Source organism: Mastigoproctus giganteus, chromosome 13 (genome assembly GCF_048544385.1).
Source record: "Mastigoproctus giganteus isolate SK-2022 chromosome 13, ASM4854438v1, whole genome shotgun sequence".
Classification (NCBI taxonomy): Eukaryota; Metazoa; Arthropoda; class Arachnida; order Uropygi; family Thelyphonidae; genus Mastigoproctus; species Mastigoproctus giganteus.
Genome location: NC_143587.1, coordinates 173,424,745 through 173,438,781, shown reverse-complemented (window position 1 = coordinate 173,438,781; position 14,037 = coordinate 173,424,745). Strand labels below are relative to the sequence as shown.

The 14,037-nt window shown below is 42.1% G+C and overlaps 1 long non-coding RNA gene across 1 annotated transcript in view; it reads right to left on the bottom strand.

Annotated features, from left to right (window-relative positions):
* Positions 1–9,857: 9,857 nt before the first annotated feature.
* LOC150076618 (uncharacterized) overlaps positions 9,858–14,037 on the bottom strand; it is a 73,937-nt gene continuing 69,757 nt past the window's right edge. Inside the window, exon 3 of the long non-coding RNA XR_016547822.1 lies at positions 9,858–9,925. This is a non-coding gene — a long non-coding RNA (uncharacterized LOC150076618). The remainder of the gene's footprint in view (positions 9,926–14,037) is intronic.

Sequence of the window (14,037 nt, the reverse complement as noted above, 5' to 3'; positions counted from 1 at the left end):
GTCCATTGATTACCACTCTCTGTCTTCTCCCCCTCAGCCATCCCTTTATCCATAGCAGTAATTTGCCTCCAATGCCACACTGCTCCAATTTGTGCAGCAGTCTTCCATGTGCAACAGTATCAAAAGCCTTTGGTGGTAGATGACTTTCATCATCCGGTGAAATACCACCACTTTGCTTATTGGAGACGTGAAGTGGTGAAACCCATGTTTAGTCTCTGGAGCAAAGTTTCCTGCATCTCCCTCTCCCCATACTTCTCTTTCAACCCATGCACGGTCCTAAGTACTATAGGTTTTGATACCTTTCGTGTTTGGGGTTTTCATAAAAAAAAAAAAGATCCAAATATATAATATCAAAGTTATTCACTGCATCCAGTTCTTTTGTGACTGCATCATACTATCCAATCAAATTGGTCAGGCAAGACTTTCCCTTAACAAAAGCAAAAGTCTTGTCTAGATTAGCATTAGCATTAGTAGAGACATTTGATGCAAGAAAGCAAGCTTATGCAGCATCAGCCAAAAAAAAATAAATAAATAAAATAAATAGATATATAAATAAAAAATAATCTCTTCCACTTCACCCCTCTGTTCGTTCGAAATACCTGTCCAGCTGAGCCTTAAATTTATTTAGGCTATCAACTTCCACGACAAGGGATGGAAATCTGTTCCACCAACCAACCACCCGCTGGCTAATGGCAAATTTCCTCACGTCTATCCTACATCTGTCTTTCCTCAATTTGAATTTATGCCCTCTCAGGTGATTATTCTGAGCAAGAGGAAGAATCCCATCAGCATTGAGCATGCTCAAACCATTCAAGGCCTTATACACCTCTATCAGATCACATCGCTGGTGTCTAGTCTCCAGACACTGTAATTTGCAAAACTTAAGCCTTTCTTCGTAAGAGCACCCCTTTGTTCCATTCACTAATCTTGTAGCCCTTCTCTGTACTCGTTCAAGCATCTCTACATTCTTCTTGAAATGAGGCCTCCAGACCAGTATACAGTACTCTAGGTGTGGCCTGACCATTGCCTTATACAAGGGAATAATCACCTCCTTATCCCTGCTAGAAAAATTCCTATATATCATCGACAATACACCATGAGCTACTCTTGCAGCCCGTCTGCACTGTTCAGAAAACTTCATATCTGCCGGCACAACCACCCCCAGGTCCCTTTCATTCTCTACCACTGCCAGTGTAGTACCACAGAGTTGATACGTTGCTCTGGGGTTGCTGTTTCCCATATGTAGTACTTTACATTTGTCAATGTTAAACTTCATTTGCCACCTCCCAGCCCATCTGCTCGACCTTTCCAGATCCTGTTGCAGTAGCATACAACCCTGCCAACCTTCGTATCATCTGCAAACTTGGACATTAAGCTTGGTATACCATCATCAATATAATTTATAAATACAGAAAACATTAATGGACCCAATACTGAACCCTGAGGGACTCCTGCAGTGCTTCTTTAACCAGTGCCTCCATTAATTTTCCTGGAACAGAAGTTAAACTCACAGGTCTATAATTACTTGTGTCAGCCTTTGATCCTCCTTTGTGAATTGGGGTCATATTTGCACATCTCCAGTCCGTGGGGACCTCCCCTGAGTCCAAGGATGCTTTCATAATTATGGCAAAGGATTTGCTTACTTACTTTGCTGCCTCCTTTAATATAACTGGATAGATCCCATCCACTCGAGGTGCCTTTCTTGTGTTTATCTTCGACCATTTCTCCTCCACTTTACTCTCAGTTATTACAAGATTATCCAGCTCACTGCCAGAGTTTACTTTACCTCTGGCATTCCCCTTCCTGAATAACTCCTCCTGTGTGAATGTAGATGCAAAATACTCGTTTAGTTTGTTAGCTACCTGAGTAGGATCATCAACAGTTGAACCATCGATATCAAGTTGACCAATCTAATTCATCCCCTTCCTTCTAGAGTTTACATAAGTAAAGAACACTTTGCTGTTTTTCGTTGCATCCCTTGCCAAGGATTTCTCGTAATCTGCCTTCGCCTGCCTTTGTGAGTTTGTTACAGAACATTTTATATCTATCATCGGCTTCTGTGTCACGTGTTAATTTATATATATCCCATGCATGTTTCTTCTCTGCCACATGTCTCATTAGTTCATCTGACATCCATTTAGGCCTAAACCTTGAACAATATTTCTTAGTTGGTATGTAAAGCCTAGTAGCTTCCAAGATAAGTTCTTTGAATGCTTTCCATTTTGAATTTACTGTTGGTAATACCACGCTTTATCAAACCATCTGCAAGTTCCGCCTCATACTTAACTCGTACCTAAATAACGACACCAACCGGATTACCAAAACGGCTAACACATATGTACAGGAATTGTGGAGTAAATTAGAATCGATAACGACAGAATTAATAATGGATAGTAAAGTGTATTCGTGTCTAGCGGCACCGGAGGTTTCCCCCAACTCCGCGTTGCTTTCATTGTAGGTGTAACAGTTCACTGTAACAACAGTAAAATTTCTAACAGTAAAGGCCGAAAATTTAAAAGTGTATGGATTTTGTAAGTGTGGTGTTGTGTATTCTGTTGTGTTCTTCTGGCCATTTAGCCGTTATACCCCTGCTGGGGCCCAACGTTGTCCACACTTAGCCTCGTGGAGGCAGACCAGGTACCCAGTAGTTGATATTTTACTCTGGCAGGCCCAGCCACCTAGTTTCCTGAGATTTCAGTAGCCTTAAAAAAAAAAAAAAAAAAAAAAAAAATTTAAATAAAAAAATAAAAAATAAAATAATCGCTGAAAAAGGTTTAAGCCGAAAGAGTTTTGCGTGCGCGGTTTGAATTTGGACATATTTTAATTTTTAACATTGTGTAAAGACAGAGTAGGGAAGGGAGGCTAAAGACTGGGGGGAAAAGCCAGAAATATGGGGACAATAGAGTAGGTGTCCCCAAAAGCAGTGGGGCAGGCCCATGCCCCACCAGAAGTAGAGAAGCGGGGAGTGGCAGGGGGAGAAACGGGAAACCGTCTCTCCCCCTGCCTGGGGATTGGGAATTAAAGGTGAATGGGACTAGGGAGTCCTATTCAGACCGCGATATGGCGTAATGCAAGTAGTTCCTGCATTTATGTCCAGTCCGGGCTTTTTGTCACTTGGTTTGTTTGCATGTACTCATCTTCGTCGGTTAGTTCCTTCATTGTGGATGGCAATTTCCGTTCTTCTTCGGTCGAAGACTTCTCGTGCAAATTGGCTGAAAGCCGCGTAGTCGTCTTCTGTGTCCAAGAGATGGTGTTCTTTGTTTTTTGGTATGTACTGTATTTTAGTTATTAGCACGCTTCTGTGTTCTTCATAGCACTCACTGTCGTGCATTATATGATGCCATGTTTCAGGCTCACCACAGGTGCAAGTTAGCTCCTCCGTTATACCCAGCATGTTCAATTTTGCCTTGAATGGGCCATGGCCCGTTAGTAAGTACGTTGCATTTAACGGGTTAAACCACGGGGGGGGGGGGGGCTTTTGGATACGTCTTGGCAACCAGTGGTATGAATCTCTTCGTCACTTCGCCTTTGTTTGATGCTGTCCATCTGTCCTGCCACAGCTGTAGCAGGTGAGCCACGATTCTATGCTTTTCTGCTTTGCGGTTGTTGTTTGGTTCTAGGGTGAGTCCATAGATTGTAGTGGGTGTTCCCTTAGATAGGTGGTACATGAGCCCGCAGCGAGTCACCTCCAGGTCCAGTAGGAGGTCTCCTGTCAAGACCTGGAGGGCGTGCGTGCTCACTGTTCTGCATGCACGAGAGATGATGAGCATAATGCTACGCTGGATTGTGTCCAGGTGTCTTTTATTTACTACTGTTCCTGCTTTTTTGTACCATATCGGGGATCCGTAGGTAATGGCTGGGATGAAAATTGCTTTGTAGTACAGGGACAGGGTTTTTCTGTTTAATCCCCAGTCCCTGCGTGAGACTCTTGCTATTAATGCTGCGTAATTCCTTAGTTTTTCTTTCAGGTGGATGATGTGAGGGGTGAAGGATAAATTACTGTCGATTGTAATTCCTAAGTATCGTTTGTTTTGCAAGTTTGATGGTTGCTCCTGCTATCTTTATTTGCGGTGGTCTGTGGATGTCAAGCACTCCTTTCAGTAGAACAGAGTTCGTCTTCGTGGGTGAGATCTTCAACATGTGTAGCTTTGCCCAATCCTGTAACACCTCTAACACCTGTATTGCCTGGTTTGCATGAGTCTCCAGGCCCGATCTGGAGTCCGCCTCCACCATCAGGACCAAATCGTCAGCAAAGGCCTGGCAGCTCACTTCGCCCAAGTCCTGGGCCAGGAAGTCGTCAAAGACAATGTTCCACATGAGCGGCCCCAGGATCGAGCCCTGGGGGCACCCCCTGCGGGCCCATCGAGCCACTTTTCGAAAAGGTGTTACCACCTTAATTCTTCGGTCAGTTAGGTAATCCTTTATACACTTGTAGGGATTTGTTGGGAGCGCTGCCTCCCGGAGCCGGCCGAGGACGCTCGGCCACCACAGGGTGTCGAACGCCCCTGGGAAGTCCACTGCAATGACTAGGAAGTACTTCCTGACGCATTGGGTTGCTTTGAATATAAGGTTTTGGACTGCTTCTATGGTTGATAATCCCGGTTTGAATCCATATTGTTTTGGTGATTCTAGGTTTGCAGCTTTGTAGTGGTTCATAATTCTTTTATGCAATAGCCTTTCGTGTAGTTTACTCAGGATAGTCAGTAGAGCTATCGGTCAGTAGGAATCCGGTTGTTCCGGTGGCTTGTTAGGGTTCTTCAGGATGAGTTTCAGATTTGCGGTTTTCCAGGAGGTCGGAAATTTCCCCGCTTGCAGGCAGCAGTTTAGAAGTTTGAGCAGGAGGCCAGGTATGTGTTCCACAGTCTTTTTGATCAGCTCCGGCTCCAGGAGGTCCGGTCCCGGGCATTTCCTATTTCGCATCTGTGCCGCAGCATTTTGTAGCTCCTCCATGGTGAAGGGCGGCTCCATTTGTTGCGATGTGTATGCCTCGTTCGCTTGGGAGATTTCTTCTTGCTTGTCACTGAGGTTGTCTAGGGGTTCTAGAATGATTGTATTTAGAATGTTATTAATTGAATCATCCCATGTTTTAGTGAGGGATCCTTGAGGCGTTTTTGTTGCCGTCGTTATTCCCCCCCCCCCCCCCCGGGAAGCTTATTTGTGGTTATTTTGTATACAACCCCCCAGGGGTACTCATTTCCGGTCGCAGAGACTAGTCGCTTCCAGGAGGATTTCTTATTTTTCTTTATTTTTTCAGTGTATGCATTGTGTAGCTGTTGGTATTGATGTCTTAGATAGGCTACCTCTGCGGGTGGCCAGGTTCTCCGCGCCCTCTGGTATTCTTTTCTCTTTATTTGAACTTGCTTTCGTAGTCTTTGTAACTCCGTAGGAGCCACGGCATGGCTCCTACGGAGGGTGTCTTCCTTTTCATCGCCATTTCCGCTGCAGTGGTTATAATGTGGGCGACTTTCTCCTGCATCCTGTCTACGTTTTCCATCCTGTCACTTCCTCTTGTGCTTTGCGGATCAATTGTTCTCGAAAGAGCTCCCAGTTTGCCTTTTTGATGGCGAACCTGCTCGCCATGTATTTGCCATTTGTTGGTCTTGGCATCGTTCTCTTGATATTGAAGGTGATTGTGCGGTGATCCGATGTGGTCCAGGCGTTTTGCACAGTCCAATCGGTCACATGAGCTTCTATGTTTCTTGTGGTTAGCGTGATGTCTATGGTTGATTTCCATAAGGTGTTGCAGTATGTCGGTAGATTGAAGGGTTGTTTCTTTATTTAATAATGGATAACGAGAAACTCCGAGCAGTAAACGAGAGTTGAAGACAAGATCAACTATTTTGAGAAGGTGGTGGATACCCTTTCCAAGCTCTCGCCTTCTCCTGACCTGGCTTTCCCCTCTTGGGATGAATGATCTTACTCTGGCTACACCTGATCCCACTCCATTCCCTTATGTGGGAGCAGTGAAAGCAAGGAAAGTGACCAATGCTGAGGCTGCAAAGCAGCAACTGCAATCCCCCCCCTCAACTTCTGATAGGAAGATTCAGCATGAGCTACTACTCCGTGCTAGTGAAGTCTCGAACCTCAAGACCAGTGCTCAGTTGCAGGAGATGGTTGCTAACACGTTAAAGAATGATTATCGAAATGTCAAAGTCAAATCGCTTAGACTCATCAAGACCAGGGGAGTCATCATCGAAACTACCACTGAAGAGGACCTGAAAAGCATCTCTTTCAGCGGTTCCCTTTCTTCTGTTGGTGTCCAGGCAGCACCACCAAAGAAAGCTAATCCATCATTAGCCATTTATGATACTCCCAAGGATTGGTCTAATGAAGAAATTTTAGGTGACCTCTACTACAAAAATCTGGCCGACTATGTGTACACTAAAGAAGAAGTCAAAAGCGAAATTACATTCAGATTTCAAACAAAAACAAATTCCAATTCAACAGCGCACAGGGTCATTAGCCTTTCACCCAGAATCTACAAGAAAGTTCTCTCATCTGATAGAATTTTCTTGGGCTGCAGTGCATACAGATTTCGCCCCTTCACAATTGTCACACAGTGCCTCTTGTGCCTTGGACATGGCCACACCTCGCAACACTGTACCCATAACTCCCCCACTTGTGGCCACTGTGCACGTAGCGGGCATGTACATGTGGAGTGCCCCCATCAAGATGAGCAACCTTGCTGTGCCAACTGCAAACGACGGAAGCGAGAGCATTCCCTCTCAGTCCATGATGTTATCTGTCCTGACTACCAACGTGCACTAGAAATGATACGACTGAGAACCTCTAATGAATAGTTCACAGGCTTCCGCCAACTCAGTCTGGGCTAGGACAAAGCTAAGGATTATGTAAATAAATGGACAGAGATCACGATCCGTCTCTGACGAAATTCGTGTCTCGGGTGAGGACCATGAGATCGACGTTATTGCCATCCAGGAACCCTACACTGCTAGAATACAATCTGGACCATCAACGAGGATTATGGGTTTCCCATCACCACCAGGTCATTCAGCCTATCCCAGAGCACCGAAAATCCTGCATTGTGGTCTTCAACCGTGAACTGGACATTTTGGTCGTACATGGGCTCTGTAACAAATTTGCTACCTGTGTTCAAATCATTAGCCCAGTACTGACCTTTTATCTCATTTCACTGTACTGCCCACCATCTGCAGACTGCAATGACTCACTGAATTACCTAGAATTTTCACTCAATTTCCTTGATAACAAGTCAGTCCTTCTTGTCTCGGATGTCAATGCCAAATCACACTTCTGGCATAGCAATACCAAGGACCTTTGAGGAATAATGCTAGAGGATTTCATTGTCTCCCACAACCTCATAGTCCATAATCAGCCAAATCAGCACACCACCTACAGCAGCTCCACAGGGCAATCTAATATTGATGTCACCACCAGCAATTTAGGCCCATGTGTCCATGACTGGCAGAGACTATACCAGAATGTCGTCTCATTGGACACTTAGAGACCATAGAGTTATTACATTCGATCTAACCCCAAATGCAACTAACACATCGAGGATGCCCAGACCACCTGCATTAGTGCAGTTCTCCATCAAGAGCACTGACTGGTCCTTGTTTGATGACTCTGTAGTCAAAGACTTTACTCCACGTTATGTCTGTTAATTGCGTGTGTTCTATGGTCGATTTGTCTAATTTGCTGAACGAAAAGCCCCGGTTTCTTGGGGGGAACCTTGCTATCTACGCCTGAAACCGTGTAACTCAGCCACTGAGTTTTTTACTCAGTTAGCCCATTAAAGTTCCTTATGTCATCGACAGGATTCGAACCCGGGCCTTTTTCAATCGATGTGGGGAGGACGGTGACGATACCACTGTGCTACCGCGCAGACACCCAGCTGGTCAATATGCTGCGACTTATGCAATTAGTAATGATCTCGCTCAGATTGTTCATTTACCTACGAGAATACCATAAAATCCTAATCACACAGCCATCTCACAAAACCATTCCAAGTACACAGTCGAAGTGAAGGATCCTCTAGTCACCTCAGATCAAACTTCTTAAGGATCTCTTCTCCTATGAAGAGTGACTCTTGTGGCCATTCTCAACCTCATGTCTGCCATTAAAGAATGTAAAATTGGATGATCCGCGAGATTTCTATTCTTTTCCATGGTTGAATTACTATTTGAGATCTTCTGATGTCAGTGTTTGCTCAGATCATGTCAGTGAAATTATTCTTGTAAGGATGATATCCTTTATTCCACACTCCACCTTAAAATCTCATCCTTTATCTAAACCTTCCTTTTCCAATAAATGTGCTAAGGCTGCTAAAAATAGGAATGTTGCTTATTGCAACTGGCTTATATCCAAATCTCCAGGTTCATTTTCTGCCTACACTAAAGCTCGCAACAATTGTAAAGTGGTTATTAATCAGTCCAAACAACATTTAAATCAGACTAAGGGTAGAAAACTTGCTTCTTGTCCAAAAAGTAGTTCAGCATTCTGTCATATCCAAAGAGTAGTTGAGCATTTTGAGTGTCTCTTGCCAAAGTATTGGCCACAACTTTTCCCCACCTCTATTTCCACCTCTGTCAAAACCAGATGGTTCTATTTCCACTTCAGTCAAATATAAAACTGACTTACTAGCATCCTACTTTTCTTCTAACACTTGTATTGATGATCTTGTTACACCATCTTTCCCAGTACACTCCATTCAATGCCTCCAGTGGTCTTCCGTGAAGTGGTTGTAAGAAATATTTTGAACAATCTAGAGGCTAAAAAAGTTCCATCGCCTGATGGGATTTTTCCACTTGTTCTCAAAACCTGTGCTCCTCAGCTTATGTGTTCTGTGTCACATTTTCTCACTTTCTTATTCCAAAGGCGTTTTTCCTTCTGTTTGGAAATTTGCTCATATTCAGCCAGTTCCTAAAACGGATGACAAATCTCTCCAATCCAATTACTGTTCCACTGCACTTTCTTCTACTCTTTCTAAAGTAATGATTTGGAAGACTACTGTACAAAAAGGAGCAGTTTTGCATTAAAGGCAAGTTGCTGCTATGGATAAAGGGATGATTGAGTGGGAGAAGACAGAGAGTGATAATCAACGAACACTGCTCTTCGTGGACTAATGTTATTAATGGAGTGGCGTACCCCAGGGTTCGGTGTTGTTTTGTTGTTTTTCCGTTGTTGTTTTCTATATTTATCATCATATATAATGATATAAAATCAGGCTTAATGTCCAAGTTTGCAGACTATACAATGGTTGGCAGGGTTGTTAATGACATAATGACGATACTGTAACAGGTTCTGGAAAAGTTGGGCAGGTGGACTGAGAGGGGGCAACTGAAGTTTGCCATCATATAAAATATTATTGAAATCCTATTTTCTCAAAACTTGATACTAAGACTTGTTGGGCAGATGATGTAATCGAGACCCGCTAATATCCCTAAAAATCGGACAAATGCTAAAAAAACGTGATTTTCTGTTGCTTGGAATCTGTGTCCTCATTTTAAATTAAGTTTTTAAATCAATCTAAGGATCAATCTTTTATCTTTCCCTTTACCATTTCATTTATAATTCAAATTATATTTGCATTCTACACGATTTTATAATTCAAATATAATTTACAAACAAACGTAATACAGAAGACCATAATTGCATTATGCGTAGACAAATAATAGTTGCTGAAAAAAGAAAAGAAAAGGGAAAGATAAAAATGAAATTAAAAAAGGAAATATGAGAATAGGTAGTATAGCTACTAAAAAAGGGGAAAAAAAACATTATATACATTATATGGAAATAAACACTGGTATACAGTACAAATATTGTCGCATACTGCACAACGTTGGTTCTTACCTCTTTCTCACGACGAGTGTTCTGTAATGAAGAAGGGGGATGCTCTGACGTCACAAGGAATTTCCTTGGAGTTGGCAGCGATTCTGGACGAATGCTAAAAAAGTATAAAAGAAACGTGAATATGGAACTAACTAAGACTAATTATTTTGGTATGTAATGCATTCCTCCTCTACGGAGAGACTCGTTATAATCACCAGATATATTATGCCCTGAAAACAGACAAAATATGGTTGCAAATACTCAATAAATATAGAAAATATGCACCAAAACGCTGTTATTTGCAATAAAATTTTCACACATTTATTTATTTATTAGGTAAAGTATATTCACCCCTAGAGAGCAATCAACATCATAACATAGCAATACAAAATCTATATTGGGTAATATAAAATATACAAATACAAAGATAAAGATACAAGGCGAAGACAGATTATGTTCGACATAAATGCTCATTATACAGTCAGCGTCTCTCCAAGAAGAGTGCAGGGATGCCGGCAAGATGCTGTAGGTTGACTGGAATAGGAGAAGGAGCACAGATCATTCTCTACTACAGAAGCCACGTAAGACGATGGTGAAATGAAATTGCAAGATAGCGTAGGTATCTGCAAAAACTTTTGTTCTGTAGGCCTTGTCAAGACAAATTTCCTCAGGGTTGATGTTTAATTCGTTGATAAGTCCAATCGTGTTTTCTGGGAACATATGACTGAACGAGCTGATTTCGTTGAGGGTAGGTCGTATCATTGTACATGTTTGCCGATTCTTACTCTTCTGTTATTCTTGGGCAGGATGATGAGGCAATCAATGTTGTGAGCGTCTAGTTTACTGGAAATGAGCTTAGAGAGGGAAATTATATTGCGAATTATGATGATTTGCTTCCGAAGGGTCGTTTCATTAAGCGAATACAGCATACCCATAGAGATAGATAGTAAGGAGATGTCCTGAAGTCGTATTAAGGGATCTAAGAAGCCAATACTCAATCACCAAGAACTGCCGCACGTAGGTTGGAGGGGCAGAGGACCAGATTTCCGATGCGTAGAGCGCCACCGGTACTACCCAAGATTGGATATACCTAGTTGTCAGCTTGCTATTGCGGTCACCAGCCAGTTCCTGTCGAGCTGACCTAAGGACTGAGAAGAATTTGTTTCTAGCTTCCTTGAAATTCTCCTAAAAAGACAGGTTCGAATCCCAGACCAAGCCTAGGATCTAGGTCACGATCTAGATCCTAGGCTTGATTGAAGCTTGATCCTAGGCTTGTGAAAGGTGACAAGTTTAATCTGATGTCCATTAATTGTTGCGTTTATTCTTCTTCTTTTTGTAAACGCCATCCGGGCAGATTTTTAGGCATTTAGTTAAAGGCCAATGCATTGAAGAAAGGTGCTCATCTCAGAGATTTAGCATTAGTTGAGACATATGATGCTGCAAAAAAAAGCAATCTTATACAGCATCAGCCAAAAAAAAAAAAAAAAAAAGCTTCCCATTTCACCCGTCCGTTCACTCCAAATTGCTTGTGTAGTTCAGTCTTAGTTGATAGCTTAAATTTATTTAAGCTATCAACTAAGATAGCTTAATTGAAGTTGATAGCTTAAATTTATTTAAGCTATCAACTTCCGCAACAACAGATGGAAGTCTGTTCCAGCAATCAACTATCCGCTGATTAAAGGCAAATTTCTAGACATCTATTCTACAAATGTTGTTCCTCAATTTGAGAAATTTTCTTCAACACATAATCTTTCAGTTCTGCTATAGATCTATACTTTCTCAGTCCTACTTGCATTAGCATTAGTAGAGGCAAGCTTATGCAGCATCAGCCAAAAAAAAACTTCCACTTCACCCCTCCATTCGTTCGAAATACCTGTCCAGCTGAGCCTTAAATTTATTTAGGCTATCAACTTCCACAACAAGGGATGGAAGTCTCTTCCACCAACCAACTACCCGCTGGCTAAAGGCAAATTTCCGCACATCTATCCTACATTATTATTATTATTATTATTATTATTATTATTATTATCTGTTTATTTCCATAAGGAAACCTCCCCGGGACGGCAAAGTGCCAGGAGGGTGCTAAGTACATATCAGGGTACGAGATACTACGTGCAGTGGGTTACATATACTGAACACGTAGTCTCGTCCCGAAATATTATATACACATTTTATGTTTAATATATATACAGTATTTAAACATTAATGATTCTGTACATACATTATACAACTCATATATTTACAATTCACTAATAATTCCATCTATAACTTACATATTAACATAACTGTTACAGAAGGTATATTTTTACAGTCAACAAATTATTATTGTTCTTAAAGCAGAAAGTTTCACTTTTATTCACAATTCTTTGGTACTTTGCAGCCGATTCATATTTTGGTAAGCCTGTACGAATCCTGGAAGATCTCTTTCCGGTATGCTGCATCCTCACACAGTTTTTCGGCATCTATGTGTAGTGAGTTAAATATTTTCGCTGCATTTGATGGGAAGAATCTTTGCAGGCTACTAAGATTGTTCGGGACTGAACGCAGTGGATTATTTACTTCTCCGCAACGTCTAGCAGTGGCAACATCTGTTCCTCAATTTGAATTTATGCCCTCTCATGTGATTATTCTGAGCAAGAGGCAGTATCCCATCTGCATTGAGCCTGTTCAAAGCATTCAAGGCTTTGTACACCTTAATCAGATCACCTCGCAGGTGATTATCTCCAGATGCTGCAACTTACAGAATTTAAGCCTCTCCTGGTAAGCGAATCACTTTGTTCCTCTCACCAATCTGGTTGCCTTTTTCTGTACTAGTTTTAGGAAGGATGTAGAGTTGCTAGCAACTCTACATCCTTCCTAAAATAAGGCTTCCAGACCTGTACGCAGTACTCAAGGGGTGGCCTGACCATTGCCTTATAATCACCTCCTTGTCTCTGCTGGAAAAATTCCTATATGACCTACTGTGGCAGTCCGTCTACACTGCTCAGAGAACTTCATATCCGACTGCACAATTACCTCCAGGTCTTTTTCATTCTCCATCTCCATGAGTGTAGTACCACACAGTTGGTATATTTCTCTTGGGTTACTGCTGCCCATATGCAGTACTTTGCATTTGTGAGGCGCCTCCGTATCCAGGTGGGCAGGAGCAGCAGTGCGTAGCACATGCTTCTTGATTAGACCGGGGTTCGAGCCCGTGAGCCACCAAATACGGAGGATGCGGAAAGGTCAGGGAATGACCACCGCATATCCCCGGAGCAATATGGCCTTAGTTGCTAATGCTCCTAAAAACCAAATAACAAATAACTTTGCATTTGTCATTATTAAACTTCAGTTGTCACTCTCAGCCCGTCTACCGAACTTTTGTAGATTCTGTTGCAGTAGCATACTGTCTTTACTATCATTAACAATCCTGCCAACCTTTGTATATTCTGCAAACATGGACATTACGCCTGATATACCTTCATCGATATCATTGATAAATACACAAAACAACAATGGGCCCAGCACCGAACCGTGGGGGACTCCACTAATAACATTAGTCCACGTAGAGCACTGTCCATTTATTACCTCTCGCTCTGCCGTCTCCCACTCAACCATCCCTTTATTCACTGCAACAACTTTCCCTTAATGCGATACTGCACCAATTTGCATATCAGTCTTCCATGCGCAATAGTATCAAAAGCTTTCCTGAAATCCAAGTATATAATATCAAAATTATTTTTTGCAACAAATTCCTTTGTGACCACATCGTAGTATCCAATCAAATTGGTCAGACAAGGGAATTTCTCATTCCCTTAACAAACCTATCCTGTTTGTTAACCCATGCTCGCTGCAGTGTTGTCTGGGTGATTCTGCTTCTCCAACTAGTGACTTCATTACTTTTTCCGGAAGAGAAGTTAAACTAACAGGTCTATAATTATTTGCGTCACCCTTTGAACCCCCTTTGTCAATTGGGGATACATTTGCATATCTCCAGTCCATGGGGACCTCCCCTGAATCTAAGGATGCTCTCATAATTATAGCTGAGGGTTTGTTTACTTCCCTCGCTGCCTCCTTCAATATAGCTGGATAGATCCATCTGCTCCGGGTGCCTTTTTTATGTTTAATTTTAATAATTTCTCCTCCACTTTTCTCTCAGTTATTACAAAATCACTTAGCTCCTGTTAGAGTTTGATAAACTTCTGGCATTCCCCTCCTTGAATAACTTCTCATTCATGTGTGAATGTA